The sequence below is a fragment of the Moschus berezovskii genome, chromosome 10 (assembly GCF_049115385.1).
Source record: "Moschus berezovskii isolate FMDL1 chromosome 10, NW_MosBer_1.0, whole genome shotgun sequence".
In the NCBI taxonomy this organism is placed as follows: domain Eukaryota; kingdom Metazoa; phylum Chordata; class Mammalia; order Artiodactyla; family Moschidae; genus Moschus; species Moschus berezovskii.
Window position 1 is genome coordinate 69,246,071 of NC_142469.1, and position 19,533 is coordinate 69,265,603.

At 40.8% G+C, this 19,533-nt stretch overlaps 1 non-coding gene across 1 annotated transcript; it reads left to right on the top strand.

Annotated features, from left to right (window-relative positions):
* Positions 1-18,444: 18,444 nt before the first annotated feature.
* Positions 18,445-18,551, top strand: LOC129561368 (U6 spliceosomal RNA). Its single transcript, XR_008686986.1, has one exon. It is a non-coding gene; the product is annotated as a U6 spliceosomal RNA (small nuclear RNA).
* The last annotated feature ends 982 nt before the right edge of the window (positions 18,552-19,533 follow it).

Here is a 19,533-nt window from a genome sequence, read left to right on the forward strand (position 1 = left end):
ATAGTAGATCAGTAGTATGTATGGTGACAGCTAAAGAGGTTGTGATTTAAAAAGGGGTGCAAATCTGGAGCTGCTGAGTTAATGATGATGGTCACGATCAACAACTATTAGCTCAAACTCTGTGCCAGGCACTGTTAGAAGTATTATATGCATGTGTTCAGACCCTCAGTTGTGTTCTACTCTTGGTGACCCTATGGACTGTAACTCACCAGGTTCCTCTGTCCATGAGATTTTCCTGGTAAGAATATTGGAGTGGGGTGCCATTTTCTCTTCCAGGGGATCTTTCTGAACCAAGGATCGAACCCACATCTCTTACAGCTCCTGCATTGGCAGGTGGATTCTTTACCACTAGTGTCCCTTGGGAAATGCATTATATACCACGTGAGCAAGGAGGTCCAACCAGTCCATTCTAAAGGAGATCAATCCTGGATGTTCATTGGAGGGACTGATGCTAAAGCTGAAACTGCAATACTTTGGCCACATCATGCGACGAGTTGACTCACTGGAAAAGACTCTGATGCTGGGAAAGGTTGGGGGCGGGAGGAGAAGGGGACGACGGAGAATGAGATGGCTGGATGGCATCACCGACTCTGTGGACATGAGTTTGAGTGTACTCCGGGAGTTGGTGATGGACAGGGAGGCCTGGTGTGCTGTGATTCATGGGGTCGCGGAGAGTCGGACACGACTGAGTGACTGAACTGAACTGAACTGAACTGAGCTCATTTAATTCTCACAAAAACCTTTGAGGTAGGTATTGTTATTATTTGTGTTTTAAAGATTTAAGAACAGAGATGAGGGTAAGCAACATGCCCCACGAGTTACAAGTTGTAAGATTTAGAGTACTCTCCAGTGACGGCCATGGGATGGAAATGGAGGTCGGCAGAATCCCAACTGTCTGATGAGCCTTTCCACTGGCTGCAGAGGGCATGCTGACATGCTGAGCTTATGACATGCTTAGGGGTGAAATATCCCTTTGGGAAGCTGCCACGTGGTCTTCTTTTATCCTCAGATTGCAGTACAGCTCTGTGCAACCCAGGGACTAATGTGGCAGGGCCAGCAAGGTAGCTCTTAACCAGGAGACCTTCCCTGAGACTCAGTTCTTTCACTAGGACACCCTGAAATCTCAATTAAATGTTCTCGTAGAAAAGGTAAAACATGCACTTTGGTGCAGAGATTCACCTGAGCCAGGCACCACGTTTCCTAGCCATCCATCCTAATACAAGTTGCGTAACCTTGATGAGGCTTCATTTCCATACTTGCAAAGTGGAGGGGATAATTCCTTCCTCATAGGGTTATTGTATTAAAGGAAGTGAGGAGGTAAATTGTTCAGCACCTGGTATGTACAAGCTTATTAAGTGTCAACTTTTTTTTTTAATTGCCTGGCACTATCAGCTATTTTAGTATTTAGTATTTTAGTACCCAACTACATTTTGTTAAGCATGCATTAGATACATTTGTACAATAAAAGGAAACTGAACATTGGAAAAATGTTAGCATAGCTACAAAAGAAAATGCTAAAAAAAAAAAAAAAAAAAGAAAATGCTAGAGCCAGTCAAGACACACTTGATTCCCATCTTCTGTTCATCAAATGACCTTTCAGCACAGGCTCTATAGATAATGAAAAGCTCACTACTCTTTCCTCTTCTGGTTTGCAACCCTTCCTTTCAGGAGTTTGACAAAGAGGGGAAAGTGCAAGTCGCCTTATCTAAAGCAGTGCAATAATTGGTTGTTTGAACAGCATTTTATATTTGATTTTCCCAAGGGGAGAGTTGCTGGAGCCAGACAGACGTCTGGGCCCCAAGGGCAACCCTTGGCCTTCTTTGTAGGAATGTGTTTAACGTAGACTCCTAAGACGCACAAGTCCACACCATGTACACATGCAAAATGTAGCTGCAGAAGAGGCCTCTGTGCAACTAGAAAAGCTGATTAAAAAAAAAAACACCCTCTGTGCAAGGACTTTGATTCTGTCATTATTGTAAGCTGCCAGTCATGCCCTCAGTGAAAGGAGATTGGACATTATTGATCTCTGGAAACTTGTTTCAGCAGCCTCTTTCCTAGTTGGCTGGTTTTGCTTTGTTTTTTCACAGTTGCAGAGATGTTTTTGTTCTTTCTAAAGATAGCCACTTCCTTCCTTCGGTGTTTATGCTTCTTTATGCATCAATACAAGAGAGAAAATATTTTAAATGTTTTGTTCACATGTCTGAAAACCAGTCAGCGGCTGCCTGCTTTTTATTTATTTGCTCCCTGCAGTTCCAAGATGCTACCGTGGACTGGGAGCACCACCCAGTGGCAATGTGTAGCCAAAACCTTAAAAAAAGAATGATTAGTTTTCTTTGAAATGAACTAGAGAAATGGTGTTTCCAAAGCAGGGATATGACCAGGCCATTGCAATCACCATGACTGATAGCCTGATCTTTTTTTTTTCTTCTTGCTTTTGTTCCTTTGGTCATTTCATGCCATTTTAATATATTGTTGCTGCCACATGTTTTAAAAAATATTTGTGATGATTTGTAGTACTTATTCCTGAAACAGAGCAGGACCCTAGGGGGCCTTCCCAGGACAGATACTCCCATTTCCCCTCACCCCCACATCATGTCCTTCTGCCTTTTGTCTGTAGAAAAACTGTAGTCAAGGAATAAACTTAAGAGAAATGAGAAATTGCAGAAGTAAAGGAAAAGCAGCCAAACAGGACAAAATAATGATAGTTTAGTCATTTAGCAAACTGAGGGAGAGTTAGTTCCTCCTCAAGGGCTCTAGAGAATATTCTGAACCATATCCTGTGAACTGTTCTATAGATACTGAAACCCTCACCAGGTAGAAAAAGTTAACTATGTGATGACTAGACTGTAGCCATGACAAAAGCTGCTGCAGTTCCAAGAACTGGCCTCAAAGGAATGGGAACAAACCGATCCTGAAACTGAAGACTAATTGTGCTTGAAACAATCCAGATGCTGCTGACCAGACCCCTGAGTGACTGATTTCAAGAGACTGTCATTTAGAATATATCATTTAATTTTACTTATATTTGAACTTATATAAATGGAAACAACATATCCCTTTTTTCCTCTGACTTCATTTATTCAGTCCAACATTACTAATGAGATGCATCCTTGTGGGTGCCCAGTAGTCCACTCATGGCTGAATGGCATTCCACTGTATGCTCATGACACCATGTATTCATCAACCCTCCTGTTGATGGACATCTGAGTTGTTTCCAGTTTGGGGTTATTATAAATACTGTGCTAAAAATATTCTAGTACTTATCTCTTAGAACAGTGGTCCCCAACCTTTTTGACCAGGGACCGGTTTCTTAGAAGACAGTTGTTCTATGGATGGGGGTGGGGAGGATGGTTTTGGGATGATTCAAGCTCATTACATTTACTGTGCACTTTATTGTTATTACATCAGCTCCACCTCGGATCATCAGGCGTGAGATTCTGGAGGCTGGGGACCCCTGTCTGAGGACATATATGCTATTTCTTCTCTGTGGAGGGCATGAAGTGCTGTGCTCAGAAGTCCTTCGAGAGAACCCACCTGGACAAGTGTGGCTGGTGATGGACAAGCCCTGTGATCACACCTCTGTGTCAACCACACCAGGCTATGCCTCCTCCACCCAGTGGCCCCCAGCTGGTGATTGAGTGCAGTGTAGGAAGCATAACTGTCCTACAAAGAATTGCTCTAAGGAAGAATCTTAGCTCAGGGATCTTACCATCAGCCTGGCTGGAATTTCTCAGAATTGCCTTGCGGGGCTTAACCCTTCTCCCCTGCCTGCCCCCTAATTAGGTTCTTGGCGAGTAGGTTCAGAGTTATCATGGGAAAGGCTGAGGAAAACATCTGAATCTGCTTTCTTGCCCCACTCCAGCCACTGGTCAAGATAGTAGGACACAAATCATATTGAATCTCAGGGGCTGGTTCCATCACTAAAGAAAAGATTCAGACATGGGGATCCCTATGTCCACTGGATTTGTGGGGATGATTGTCATGTGTGTGCAAGCAGAAAACAGACAGCAGCTATGTTTGAGATGGTCTTGAAAAATCTTTCCAAGGGGAAATTTTTTCCTTTTCGTGTCTTAGATCTTTCGTCTGAGGTAGTTTTCTTTCTCAGTAAAGTACAAACTTTATAATTTTCTTTAACAAGCAGCCATTGGTGCCAGTTTCTCAGTTTTTGTTTGTCTGAAATGTCTTATTTTGCCCTAATTCTTAGAAGTATTTTCTTTCTTCCTTCTCTCTCCTCCTATCTCCCTCCATTCTTTCCCTCCTTCCTTTGTTCCTTCCATCTTTCCTTCCTTTCATTTTTGGGTTGGATATTCTAGGTTACTTGTCAGTTTTGATCCACATATTTGAAGAAATTATTTCACTGATTCTTGGCTTCTATGGTTGCTGTTGATAAGTCAGTTTTTAAAATTCTAGTTGCTTAGGCTGCTTTAAGTTCTATAATTTTAATGTGGTGCATCTATCTGTGTGTAGTTTTTGTTTATTTTTTAAGTTCTTGGGATTTGGTGGTTTCTTAAATCTATGGATTGCTTTATTCATTCAGTTTTGAAATCTTCAAATATTACTTGTACTCCATATGTCTTTCCTCTTGACAACCCGGGGGACTGAATCAGCATAGACAGCCAGTGTTCAGATTTCAGAGAACTGACTTCTCTAAGAAATGTTTTTATTTTTTTTTGGAAGTATGTTTATTTTGATGGAAACATGTATAAGTTTTTGAATATGTCTTTTAGTTCCCTGATAGCTCAGTTGGTAAAGAATCTGCCTACAATGCAGGAGACCCCAGTTTGATTCCTGGATCAGGAAGATCCACTGAAGAAGGTATAGGCTACCCACTCTGTTATTTTTGGGCTTCCCTGGTGGCTCAGATGGTAAAAAATCCACCTGCAGTGTGGGAGACCTGGGTTCAGTCCCTGGGTTGGGAAGATCCCCTGGAGAAGGGAAAGGCTACCCCCTTCAGTATTCTGGCCTGAGAATTCCATGGACTGTATCATCCATGGGGTCACAAAGAGTCAGACATGACTGAGTGACTTTCACTTTCACTTTAGTTTTTAAATATAAGGCATGGACCACCATATTTCCATTTCTTGCAGTGGGGAGCAGGAGCTGGCTTTTAAAAACTGCAGGAGCAGAGAACAGTCTGTTAAATATTCAGAACTTTGCAAGCTGATTGTTAAACTATTAGTAGCTTGAAATCAGCCATAGTAGTAGTAGTATTTACACTAGAAGTCAGCAAATGCTAAATTAAGGCTTATTGTTTTGGGTTAGTTTGATGTGGGGGAGGGTGGTTTGTTGTTGTTTATTTGTTTTGGTTTCCGGTTTTAGGGGCCTTTTCGTCTATTTGGCTTTTGAGAACCAGTCTACCAGCATCCTACTGGCTATCATGCTTTAGTACATCCTCCACGCTGAGTGAACTTTCATTAATGATCCATCTGTTGGGTTGTTTCTTGTTCACAACTTTCTTTAACCTCTAGGTGGGCAGCTCTACATTTTTTAGCCTGAAGTGGCAGCACCAGGAGTGACTTTTGCAGGGCTTTACCCCTTCTAGAATCTCCATCAGTCTTTCTCCCTTATTTAAGTCTGAAACTTGATATTTGCTCATTGACACACAAAGCCATTCTACTCCCCTTATAAGAAGATGGCCAGGTAGTTTTTCTGGTCAAGTCCCTCCCTCCTCCATTCCCATCTTTCACAGAAACAATATATTGTATTCCACTTGCTAGAATTTTGCATAAAAGATCAAGTAAATATAGAAAAGAGCAGGAGTCTCTTCTCTGAGAAAGTGCATAAGCTATAGTAGATGATCTATGATATGAGACTCAATGACATATGGATAGGGCTTCCATGGTAGCTCAGCTGATAAAGAATCCTCCTGCAATGCAGAAGACCCTGGTTCAATTCGTGGGTCAGGAAGATCTGCTGGAGAGGCTACCCACTCCAGTATTCATGGGCTTCCCTTGTGGCTCAGCAGTAAAGAATCCGCTTGCAATGTGGGAAACCTGGGTTTGATCCCTGGGTTGGGAAGATGCCCTGGAGAAGGGAAATGCTACCCACTCCAGTATTCCAGCCTGCAGAATTCAATATATGGGCATTGGCTGCTAGGTGACTTTTGAATCTCCTCCTTCTTAGTGGTGTTTGGAGTATGTGATATATTACTTGGTCCTGAATTGCTGTTTTTGCTTCCGCTGTCCATGTTCAGCCCACCCTGGAAAAGTGTCACCACAGGTTGAACCTGTCATTTCCTCTGCTGTGAGACACTAACTTCTGTAAGGAATAGCAGACATCAGCTTGGCATTATGGGGAGAATGTCGGAACCCTGGTGGTCTGAAAGCAACAGATGCTCTGCCAAAAGCCAGGGCCTTAAACTCAGCCTCCTGGGTCCTGACATTTTCGGTCATCTAGGCATATGCATGGTGTAATCCCAGAGAGGCTTGCTGAATATGAGCCTGCTGGCCCGTGAACCATATACAAGTTATGTTTTACTGAGATAAACCCAAAGGATACATTTCCCACAAAGGACACCAGTGGATATCATGGACATTTGGTGAGTCTTTTTCATCAGTGTTAATATCAGAAAAGTTTTAATGATAGAAAAGGCACAGCTACCAGCCCAGTGGGGCAGCCTCTAGATGTGCTGTGGTAGCTGTTAATTGTTCAGTTTTTAGGTTTTAAGGTGATGGGCGGGGGACCAGATTAAAGGGCTAAGGATGCTTTTAATGTCTTCCATGACAAAGTTACCAGATTCACAGTAGCAAGGATTGTACAAAGTATGTACCTGGGGGACTTCCCTGATGGTCCAGTGGCTAGGACTCGATGCTCCTCACGCAAGGTGCCCAGGTTTGATCCCTGATCAGATCCTGCCCGCCACAACTAAGAGTTTGCAGGCTGCAACTAAGAGCTGGTACAGACAAATAAATGAATGTGAAAGAAGGGCTGGGCAGAGGGGCTTGCCAGCCATTCCAGAATTGTGCCTATCATACCACTAGAATTGCTTTGAGAACTTTCCGAGTAATGGCTAGAAAATACTCAGCACAGTGCCTGAAAAAAATGTTATCTATTTTTATTATTGGGTTATTAATTTCTTTGAGCCTTAATTTCCTCATCTGTGAAGCAGAGATAAAAGGAACAGAGACACTGTAGGAATTAAATGCAATACTGTATGTGAATGAACTTTTTAAATTATACAGAGTTATACAAATTTAATTATATTAATCTTCATGCAAGGGGGAGGATGAGTGGAGGGGGAAACACCGGGTCTTCAAGGACCCTTAGGGAACTCATATTTCTATACAATGTGAGTTTAACTTCCACTGAGTGGGCCCAGGTTAGGCAGAGAAGATGTGGGAAGGGTTAGAAATGCCTTAGCTCACCTTTGAACTTATCGAGTGCCATGTACTAAAAAGCAAAAGAGTGAATCTTTATGTCTGTGTCTCTATTTCTGCTTTGCAACTAAGATCATCTATAACATTTTTCTAGATTCCACATATATTATGTACACATGTCTGACTTATTTCACTCTGTAAGCGAACAAATGTATGGATACCGGCGGGGGTGGGGGGGAAGTGGGGGTGGGATGAACTGGGACATTGGGATTGACATACATATGCTATTGATACTATGTGTAAAATAGGTAACTAATGAGAATAAACTGTATAGCATAGAGAAATCTACTCAATGCTCTGTGGTGAACTAAATGGGAAGGAAATCCAAAAAGAGGGGATATATGTAAACATATACTTGTTTCACTTAGTTGTACAGCCGACACTAATACAACTTTGTAAAGCAACTAGACTACAATAACAAAATTAGCAACACACACACACACACACACACAAGTGATCCTTGTACCCTGAGTCAAATGGATGAGAATTAAGATTTATTCAAGAAAGACTCAGTGTCAAGTATTGTGCTAACAATAATAATTCTCATAGTAGTAATGATAGTATTGAAAAATGAAGATAACATATTGAGTACTTTGTAGCAGATATTTCATGTATATCATGCATTATAATTTTCTCAAAATCCCTGTGGTGAAACAGAAAAACCACAGTTTGCTATAGAGGAAACTAAGCCTGAGACAGTTGTTGAGTCCAGGTCTGTTTTCTTTTCATTTGTTTCTGTATTCAGTGCTTCTCATCCTCAGCACACAGCCAGACAGCAAACCCAACCTCAAAAGTTCACAAAGCTTTTTTGTTTGTTTGTTTTTGTTTTTTGTTCAGCAAAATCTATTGGAAGACGTTGCAAACAACCTAATTCATGCTGAATTCAATTGTGTGTGTGTGTGTGTGTTAGTTGCTCAGTCATGTCCGCCTCTTTGCGACCCCATGGACTGTAGCCCACCAGGTTTCTCTGTCCATGGAGTTCTCCAGGCAAGAATACTGGAGTGGGTTGCCAATCCCTTCTCCAAGGGATCTTCCCCACCCAGGCATCGAGTCTGGGTATCCTGCATTGCAGGCATATTCTTTACCCTCTGAGCCACCAGGGAAACCAATCATCATGTGGGTAGTAAATATCTCTTTCTCTTCACAATGTTTCCATTTAATTTTAACAGGACAGAAGCATTACTGCAAGTGCTTCCTAACTGCTAAAAAACTGGATATGTTTATTCATTTATTGGCATTAACAGGAATAAAAAATTTTTTTAAACTAGTAGGAATCACCAAAGATAGTCATATACTGAGACAAGAGCAATAAGCGATACAAATTTCAATTCTCCTTGGTCAAAGAGCACTTTGACTTCGAAGCTCTGGAAACTTATAAGCACTGGAAATGTGAATTTCATTTAGTTGGACTGCTAGCTGTGATAGCAAGAAGAGATCCAGCAGGAGCAATCATGCCCAGCAAGGTCAGAATCCTGTTCTCTTTTCTGTATGAAAATGACCTGAGAGTCTTAGCATCAATTGCTTTGTGATAGTATCTCAGTTGTGATGACAGATTAATTTTTTTGAGTCTCACTTTCTTTTTATGGTTCCTGTCAGCATGCTTGTGCAAGATACTGGCTGGCAATGGGGTCCATGGTGATGCCAAAAGGTCAGAGATGTAGAAAAGTATAGCTGGAAAATATTTTAGATAGTATCTGTTTAGGGTTTCTCAAACAGAATTAAAGCCCAGGCCTCGTTGAAAGGCCAAATTCTTTGCACTTTCAGTGTTGACTTAAACTCTATTATGATAATAGACAAGTATGTACATTTATAAAACTAAGATGAAGACTAATTATCAATTGAGTATGATATATCACTTTGTTGAGACAAAATTTATAACATTGAATTTAATATAAAAATGTTTAAATTTTAGATATCATTTGTGGATTGGATTCCTTTGACCTTCAATGTAGTGGAACATCATTGGAGTCCTTACTATTATTGATATTGATGCCCTTTCAGAACATATATTCATTTCAAATGGACCTATACATTTATAGTATATCCCAATATTGGAGATTTAGAAAGTTTTTTTCAACCAAAAGACTTCTCTGAGTTTTGGTTGCTACATTTATTCTAACAGTGTATACATGTAAGCAACATGTTTCTTGGCAAAGTGCATTTGACTCTGATGCCACAATATTATTTCTTTTTTGTTGTTGTTTAATTTGTTTTTAGTTCAGTTCAATCTGCTTTGTGATACCTGAATTCTAGGAACTCTATTCTCTATTCAAACCACTTCCTTTCCCAGTGCCACCGGAGTACCATAAAGCCTACCTTGTTATACATTGAATCATTTATACATTACATTTCTATTTCCTTCCCATTAGCCAAAGGGATACATTTTGATGGGGCTTCCCCAGTGACTCAGCAGTAAAGAATTCACCTGCAATGCCAAGATGCAGGAGACATGGGTTTGATCCCTGGGTCAGGAAGATCTCCTGGAGGAGGAAACAGCAACCCACTCCAGTATTCTTGCCTGGAGAATCCCATGCACAGAGGAGCCTGGCAGGCTACAGACCATGGAGTTGCAAAAAGTCGGACTCGATGGAGCGACTGAGCATGTATGTACATCATGATGCTTTACTACATTTCTTATGTCATTAAATCAATTTCAGTTTAATAAGTAAATTAAGGAAATAAAGTCTTATTTTAGTAAAAATGTCTTTAAATTGTAAAGGAAAAAAATGTTTTCATCTACAACTGGTAAGCAAAACCAAATCAGTATTTTGATGCTAGAATATGCTGACAGAATGGTGGTCACGCTTGTTACCCACCACATGTGTAAGATAAAAACCGTGATTACAGGTGGTCCTTAGGCACCATAGGATTGTAAAGTGTCCGTCACTTTAGTCGTACCCAACTCTTTGTGACCCCATGAACTGTGGCCCCCCAGGCTCCTCTGTCCATGGGATTCTCTAGGCAAGAATGCTGGAGTGGGTTGCTAGCCCCTTCTTCAGGGGATCTCCCCAATCTAGGAATCGAACCCGGGTCTCCCACATTGCAGGCAGATACTTTTACCATCTGAGCCACCAGGGAAGGCAAACACAAATGCAAGTACTGAATTACAGGGCAGTCTTGGTAATGAGAAAGTAATCCAGATGACTCAAAGCGTACTGTTTTAAAAAAAGATCATTGCTAAAATTAAAAGATAATGTGAACTTTCTTGTAGTAAATGGAGCAGGACCCTATGATCCTTCACCACTGATGTCCTCCACCTGCCTTTTGTTTGTAGAAAAACTTTAGCCAAAGAGTAAGTTTAATCAGAGAAGTGAGAAAATGCAGAAGCAAAGGAAAACAGTCAAACAGGACAAAATAATATTAGTTTAGTCATTAAGCAGAGTCAAGGACCCTTAGTTCCTCCTCAAGGGCTGTGGATAATATTCTGAGCCATATCCTGTGAGCTGTCTTACAAATACTGAAAGCTCCAGCAGGTGGAAAGAGTTAACTACATGATGACCAGCTACTTGTTGCTCTAGAGTCAATAGAGGCCAGGTTGGTGGAAAGGAAAGTGTGCTTTATTTCGAATGCTGGCAACCTGGGGAGGGGGGAGGGTGACTCCTGTCCAAAGGCCAACTCCCCCACACTGGACATCAGAGGATAAGAGCTTTTATAGGCAGAGGGAGGGGCCTACATGCAGAAACAGCACAGTCAGCTGACAGTCATCTTGAAATTGATCATGTGGTGGTCTGGTCAGCATCATCTCCATTGTTTTAGGCACAATTAGTCTTCAGTTCTGGAGAGGGAAATGGCAACCCACTCCAGTGTTCTTGCCTGGAGAATCCCAGGGATGGTGGAGCCTGGTGGGTTGCTGTCTATGGGGTCGCACAGAGTCGGACACGACTGAAGTGACTTAGCAGCAGCAGCAGTCTTCAGTTCTCAGAGAAGGCAATGGCACCCCACTCCAGTACTCTTGCCTGGAAAATCCCATGGATGGAGGAGCCTGGTAGGCTGCAGTCCATGGGGTCGCGAAGAGTTGGACACGACTGAGCAACTTCACTTTCACTTTTCACTTTCATGCACTGGAGAATGAAATGGCAACCCACTCCAGTGTTCTTGCATGGAGAATCCCAGGGACGGGGGAGCCTGGTAGGCTGCAGTTCATGGGGTCGCGAAGAGTTGGACAAGACTGAAGCGACTTAGCAGCAGCAGCAGCAGCAGTCTTCAGTTCCCGAGTTAGTTTGTTCCCATTTTTGAGGCCAGTTCTCAGAACTGTGGCAGCTCGTGCCATGGTTGCAGCCTGGTCGTCATGTCAGTGAGTTGGAATGTTTACTCTGAATTTTAGATGTGTTTAAATCTGTAATCAAGGAACTCTATGTGACACAAGATTGGTGTAGTTTTGAAAATCTAATTTAATTCTACTTTTTGTAAAAGGAATAGTGTAAATCCTTCACAATGGCTTGAGGAGTGAGATGCTTCAAGAGAATTCACAGTTGTTTCTTTATTCACCAACTCCATTGAACTGGAACTGTGAATATTCTCTTACAATAGCTTCTTCTGCTGCTTTTTCTTTCATGTTTCATCTCCATCTAATACTCAATTCTCACATAAAGATACTTTCTAACAAAAACTGCTATATTTGGGTTGCATTATTTCCCTGGGCTATTATTTCTCCTGCTACTGATCTTTTAAATATATAAATTAAATTTGAAAACCAAGCTTTTAAAGGACGGTTGGTGTTTTGATGAAAATGTCATAAGGTAGAGCCATCTGTTGTAGGTGACATTTTTTTCTCCCTTCATGTCTAACTAGAAACTTTCAAATATTGTTTAAGTTGGAATTAGGACTCTGTACTAGAATTAATGTTATTTTACTTTATCATTTAGCACAGTCATCAGTTGAGATCTTGATTTTATCTTTGTAAAAGATAATACTTTTTTCATTTAAGGAGACCATTTGTGATCTTGACTCCTGTCATTCTGTTAGTATGTTGACTCAATGAGGGTAGCCTTTGCTAGTTAGTGTTAGAATGTGAGATGCAAACCTATGTATTCAACAAACACCTGTTGAGAACCACAAAGTGTTTAATATGAGACGAAGATGCCTTTCAGCTCTTGTTAATTAGAAAAATGAAAAAAATTGAGATAAAGAAACAGAATGATCTCTTGCTAATTGACAATGAAAAAAATAGATGTAATAAAAATTACAGTTAACAATCTAAATGTAAATATAACACCAATTTTAATGAATTTATCACTTCTTTTTTTAGAGGCTACTCACAAGTTTTGTGCTGTTTAAATTTTTAAATCTTCTCTTCTATTATACATATGACCAGAGGTTGTCTTCCTGAGGTCACCAGTGACCTCCACATTGCTAAATTCACTGGACAATTCTAAATCTTCATCTTGTCTCAGCATCACTACTTGGCAGAGTTTATCATCTCATCATTCTAGAAACATTCTTCATTTGGCTTATAGGATTCCACATTCTCCTGCGTTTTTTTCTTACTTCACTAGCCATTTTTCCTCCATTTTCTTTTGCTGGCTCCTCCAATCTTCATCTTTTCACTTTGGTAATACCCTTGGGTTTCTTCTTTTCATTATCTCCTCACTGATACCTATAGAACCTTGAAAAGTACAATACAGCAGCTGGCGCTACTTAGCAATACAGCTATATCACTGCTGCTTTTATGCCTGCTTCCGGGCATCCTGAGCTTGAAGTCAAGATACTGTACTACTGTACTCTGTACAGTAAAGTACACAAAGGTGCAACCGCTTGTAGAGGATGCACGCATGTGACAAGGTATGCCAGACACATGAGCTAACCTACATGATTGGACATGCTAGCGCATGTTCGAATATTTGAAAGTCTGCAGCTTGATGGTTCATATGTAGGGGGCTTACTGTACCTCAGCTCAGTGAAAAAGGATGAATTATTGAATAAATATTCCTGGTACAACTGGCTGTGTAAAAAATCAACTGTACTCCTACCTTTATCTGCATCTTAAATTAAAGGAAAAAATTTCAAATCAGTTAAAAATTTAATATAAAAATATTAATATCTTACAACAAAATCCTGGTGCTTATATGAAAAATCTAGGGGCTGGAGACACCTTATCCATGACTACAAATCCAGGGACTGTTAAAGAAAAGATAGGATATTTGATTATGTAAGTATGGCAAAAGATACTATAAATTAAGTCAAAATGCAAATAAAAGCCACGGGAAAATATCTGCAACACAGAGAACAGACAAATGTTTAATATTTATAATATTCAAAGACCTCCTGCAAATTGAGACAAGTTGCCAAAAGACCTCAGTAGAGATATAATTAAAAAGCATGAACAAACAATTCATTGAAGAGAAAAGTCAGATAGGTTGTAGCCATATGAATATCCTCAAACTCACTAATGATTCAGAGATGCAAATATAAGTAACATCAAGATGTTATTTTATAACTCAGACAGATGGAAATTGAAAGCCCAATAATACCTACTGCTGGTGGGAATGCAGGGCAAAGGCTTCTCTCGTTCACTGCAGATGAAAATATACATTGTTGTAGCCTTTTAGTAATATAACATCTGGCAACAGTATTAAAATTATAAATACAAATACACTTTGACCCAGAAATTTCATTCTAGGGGCTCTATCCTGTATAAATAAGATCAGGGAATTTTATGCAGCCCATACAAAGAATCTACGTATTAGAACCTACTTATTAGTTGATTCAGTGGGGTTAGTTATCAAGGAGTTATGACTGTGAAAAGCAAGATGCCAAAGAGTGCATAAAAATCCAGTTTTTATAAAATAATTACAAATTCACACGTGTCTATATGATTAATAGCTTTCTTATATGCTTATATGAGAAGGAAGAGAATTATGGGAGACTGTTAACATAGGCCCTCTAAGGCAAAAAGGTGGGGTATGTGAGGAAGGGGGAGCCAGCAAAGAAGAAAAGCATTAACATACAATAAAATTTGTCAGGACAGAGACTTCCCTGGTGGTCCAGTGGTTGAGAATCTGCCTTCAAGTGCAGGGGACGTGGGTTCAATCCCTGCTAGCAAACTAAGATTCCACATGCCACAGGGCAACCAAGTCCGCATGTCACAACTAAAGAAGCCCAAGGGCCACAAAGACAGACTGGATGCCGCGATCAAGACAAAGACTCAGTGCAGCCAAAATAAGAAATAATATTAAAAAACTAAAAGACAGAAATAAACAAAATTTTAAAAGTATGCTGATACAGTCACATTTGTGCTTTTAAGCACATTTCTATAGATTTTTAAGGTGAAATGAAATGAAATCAAACATGATGAATAAAATAAGGCAAAATTTATGGAATTATTCCCCCCACATCCTGCCCTCTTCTCCTACCAATTATCTTTATTTTAATTTGCTTATGTAAGTAACAGTTCTATTTCATAGCCTGGTAGTTGCCCAGCCCTGAAGTGGGAGTGGGTAGGTGTGACGCTGGATGTGGGACTGGGGGGCTCATTTGTCACATGTGACTGAGACCATGAAACTTCCATCATGTACTCACATTTCATTCAGATACTTCATACACAGCTTCTAGTGCCTGCTCTGTTAAACACTGGCTAATCACTATGATTCATATATAGGTAAATGATGCCTGCAGGCAGTTCTCAATGAGACTGTGGCCTGAGGTGAGAGATGGGCATTTAACTGTGCTACAAAGCACAGGGAGCTAGGTTTGGTGCTCTGTGATGACCTAGCAGAGTGAGATGGGGATGGGGAGGGAAGAAGGCTCAAGAGGATGGGGATATATGTATGTACAGCTGATTCATTTCACTGTACATCAGAAACTAACACAACATTATAAAGCAATTATATTCCAATTAGAATAAAAGATTAAATGGGTTCAGTTCAGTTCAGTCACTCAGTCATGTCTGACTCTTTGCGACCCCATGAACCACAGCATGCCAGGCTTCCCTGTCCATCACCAGTTCCCAGAGTCCACCCAAACCCATGTCCACTGAGTCGTTGATGCCATCCACCATCTCATCCTCTGTCATCCCCTTCTCCTTCTGCCCTCAATCTTCCCCAGCATCAGGGTCTTTTCCACTGAGTCAGCTCTTCGCATCAGGTGGCCAAAGTACTAGAGTTTCAGCTTCAACATCAGTCCTTCCAGTGAACATCCAGGACTGATCTCCTTTAGGATGGACTGGTTGGATAACTCTCAAGAGTCCTCTCCATCACCACAGTTCAAAAGCATCAATTCTTCGATGCTCAGCTTTCTTTATAGTCCAACTCTCACATCCATACATGACCACTGGAAAAATCATAGCCTTGACTAGACAGACCTTTGTGGACAAAATAATGTCTCTGTTTTTTAATATGTTGTCTATGTTTGTCATAACTTTCCTTCCAAGGAGTAAGCATCTTTTAATTTCATGGCTGCAGTCACCGTCTGCAGTGATTTTGGAGCCTCCCAAAATAAATTCAGCCACTGTTTCCCCATCTATTTCCCAAGAAGTGATGGTACCAGATGCCATGATCTTAGTTTTCTGAACATTGAGCTTTAAGCCAACTTTTTCGCTCTCCTCTTTCAAGAGGCTCTTTTGTTCTTCTTCACTTTCTGCCATAAGGGTGGTGTCACCTGCATATCTGAAGTTATTGATATTTCTTCCTGCAATCTTGATTCGTAAGTACTAACATAGAGATATCAACAAAGTGGGTGGGAAGTGGAGCACAGAGACAGGTCAGGGAATGCTTTTAGAACAGTCAATGGCTGCGTTGGCTTGGGCAGCTGAGGGAACAGCAGCAAGTCTTGGAGTCATCACAGTACCTTTGGACAGGGGGAGCTGTCCCACGTGTCTGGATATAGAGCATGTGAAGGGGCGAGGATTGCAGAATGGTTTGAGATCAGATCATGGACAGTCTTCAATTCCATGCTAAGGGTTAAGAACAGGGCATGATGTGATCTGACATGTGCATTTTAGGAAACTCAGTCTAGGTCAGTGTTCCAGGATGAACTGAAGAATAGAAGCTGGAGACAAAGTCTTGAAGTGATGCAACAGTTCTCGTGAAAGGCAGGGCAGGTGATGAGACCCTGGACCAGGGCTGGGAGAATAGAAATGGGATAAATAGTTAGAAGTGGGTAAGTGGGATTTCAAACTAACTTAAAATAATTTGACACATTATTTAAAAAAAGGGATAATGTGATTGAGATTTTTCATCTGAATGAGTAGAAGGAGGCAGATGCTACTATTTATGGCAGGAAGGGAGCAGATCAATGAACGAGAAGGAGTTTTATGTGAGGTGCCAGTGGGATAATCATTCATTCATTCCTTCATTCAAAATATTCATAGGCAATATTGTGAGTACTAGGGATGTAGAATTGAACATATTAGATAAAAAATTCCTGCCCTCGGAAGCTTGCATGGAGAGATAAGCAATAAACAAAATATGTAAGCAACACATATGTTTTAGAAGTTGTAATTGCTATGGAGAAGAGTAAGGCAGGGAGAGGGAACAGGGAATACAGGAGTCTGACGTAGTTTGTGTTGCAGTTTTAAAGGGAGTGGTCAGGAAGTTCTCACTGACGTTAGATCAAGACATGAAGGAGGCAAGGAAGCCATCCATGCATATGAAGGGAAACAGTGTTCCAGACAGAGAAAGCAGCAGATGCAAGGCCTGGAGGTGGGAGTGTGCTTCAGTTCAGTTCAGTAGCTCAGTCGTGTCTGACTCTTTGAGACCCCATGAATCGCAGCACGCCAGGCCTCCCTGTCCACCACCAACTCCCGGAGTTCACTCAAACTCATGTCCATCGAGTTGGTGATGCCATCCATCCATCTCATTCTCTGTTGTCCCCATCTCCTCCCACCCCCAATCCCTCCCAGCATCAGAGTCTTTTCCAGTGAGTCAACTCGTCGCATGAGGTGGCCAAAGTATTGGAGTTTCAGCTTCAGCATCAGTCCTTCCAATGAACACCCAGGATTGATCTCCTCTAGAATGGACTGGTTGGATCTCCTTGCAGTCCAAGGGACTCTCAAGAGTCTTGAGTGTGCTTGGCATCCCCAAAAGACAACACCAAGCCTAGTCTAGGCCATTGTCATGAATTTGAAAAGATGCAAGTAAACATATGGATAAAAAAGGTGTTAAACACAGTGATGGAACAAACCTCCTGGAATTTGAGGGAAATGTGAGCTGGTCATATAGATGCAGGACCAACTCCAAGACAAAGGATGGCTGAAGCCAAGAGAATAAGGAGAGAGGAAAAGAAAGGCCAGTGAAGGACAGATAAATAGGGGAGTGAAGGGACCTTCTGAAGTCCCAGTTGTAAGATGCGAGAAGAGGTAGAGAAACCAGGGAAGGATGCTGAGTAGCTGGAGAGGGCTGGAATGTTGCCATGAAGATTTTGTATGTAATTCCACATTTAAATTTCTTTACTTAATTAATTTATAAGCAATGATGGTTAAAAATAATAGTGTATTCAAAATTATTCTGCAAAATATTCTATCCTATAGGATGGGATCTTAGCTAATTAGAGAAAGCTTTGCCAAAATGTTAAGTCTAGCACTGGCAAAGATTCCATCTCCCTGCAATTTCTTTCAATTCTGTATGGTTTCCTTTTGTGTCTCATATTGTTAGCTTTGAAAACAGGAGAATTAGGTTATTCTGAGCAGTTACTAGGTAAGCACAGATGGTTTCATGTGGTTGCTGGGTGGCCAGCCCTGTGGCACAGATCTATACTCATAAATTGAGTTTGTCAAAAGCATGGATAATATCCACCTCTTTACAGGAGCCGTATTTCACCAACCTGTTTTTCTTTTCTCTCCCTCAACTACAGCAAAGGACCTGGGTGAACTCTCACGTATCATAATCAATAATCTCTTACTTGCTCCTGGAAACAACATATTATTTTTTGTTTGTTCCTGGGCATTTTTCATATGCAATAAACCCAGCTGACATATGTATCCATTAATTAAGAGTGTCAAAGCTTAATGACTGAGGGCAGATAAGGAAAGTCTCGCTAGGGGTCAGGTCTAATAAATTGCGTGGGTTTATTTGTAGTGCCAATCAACTGTTTTTGGTCTCTCTTTTTTCAGCCAAGTTTAGTGTGAGTTACAGTGCTCACTACAGTAGCAGATACACTAAAATCAAAATGATACAGAGAAGATTAACATGCAACCTGATCAAGTATGATATGCAAATTTGTGAAGCATTTCATTTTTTTTTTTTAAGTGAATTACAGCCACAAAACCTAGAATCTTCTAGTTTCCTCATTGCTACTTCTTTCATTAAGAGGAATTTACTGCCTAAGAATGTGGTCATTGGCAAAACCCGTCTTTGGTCTTCATTATTTGTAAACTGCATGATCACAGGCAAGTTATCTTTCTCCTTACCCTCAATTTTCTCATTTGTCTCAAAAGAGTTGTTTGTGAAGCTTAAGTGAGATAAAGCATGCAACACATAATACAGGGTCAGTAGTGATTAAAAGATTGGAAAAACTTATACTTTTTGTCATAAACTCATACCCACCAAAATGAAAGCCCCACAGAGTCGCTTTAAAGTCAACCTAACTACTGGATTCTGAATAAAGAGGTTATCATTATTTATTACTTGTTAAGTATCCTGAAGGATTGTGTTTGCGTGTGTATATAATGTCAACTTCCCAGGTGGTGCTAGTGGTAAAGAATCTGCCTGCCAGGGCAGCAGACACAAGAGTCGAGGGTTTGATCCCTGTATCAGGAAGATCCCCTGGAGCAGGAAAAGGCAACCCACTCCAGTATTCTTGCCTGGAAAATTCCCTGGACAGAGAAGCCTGGTGGGCTACAGTCCATGGAGTTACAAAGAGTTGGACAGGACTGAGCACGCACACACCCTATAATGTAAACTACATAAACCCCAGGTTGCACAGACCAGGTCTTCTCTTTTTCCTCTAGCTCTGAAATATTTTTCTGTCATGAAGGAGTTTCTTTGGATTATTTATTTTTATCATGTGAGCCCAAGCCTGTGATCATGTGAGACCCAGTTCACTATCTAAATGACAGGAAGTTACAGTGTTTCAACCGTAGAAAAGCTAGAGTATAATTTTTAACAAACTTCTTCCTGCAAGTGTCAGTATTGGTTTCTAATAATCATGAATTAATGTTAGTCTGTCCTTTCTTAGTATCTAATACACTATTGTTGTTGTTGCTTAGTCCGACTCTTTTGGG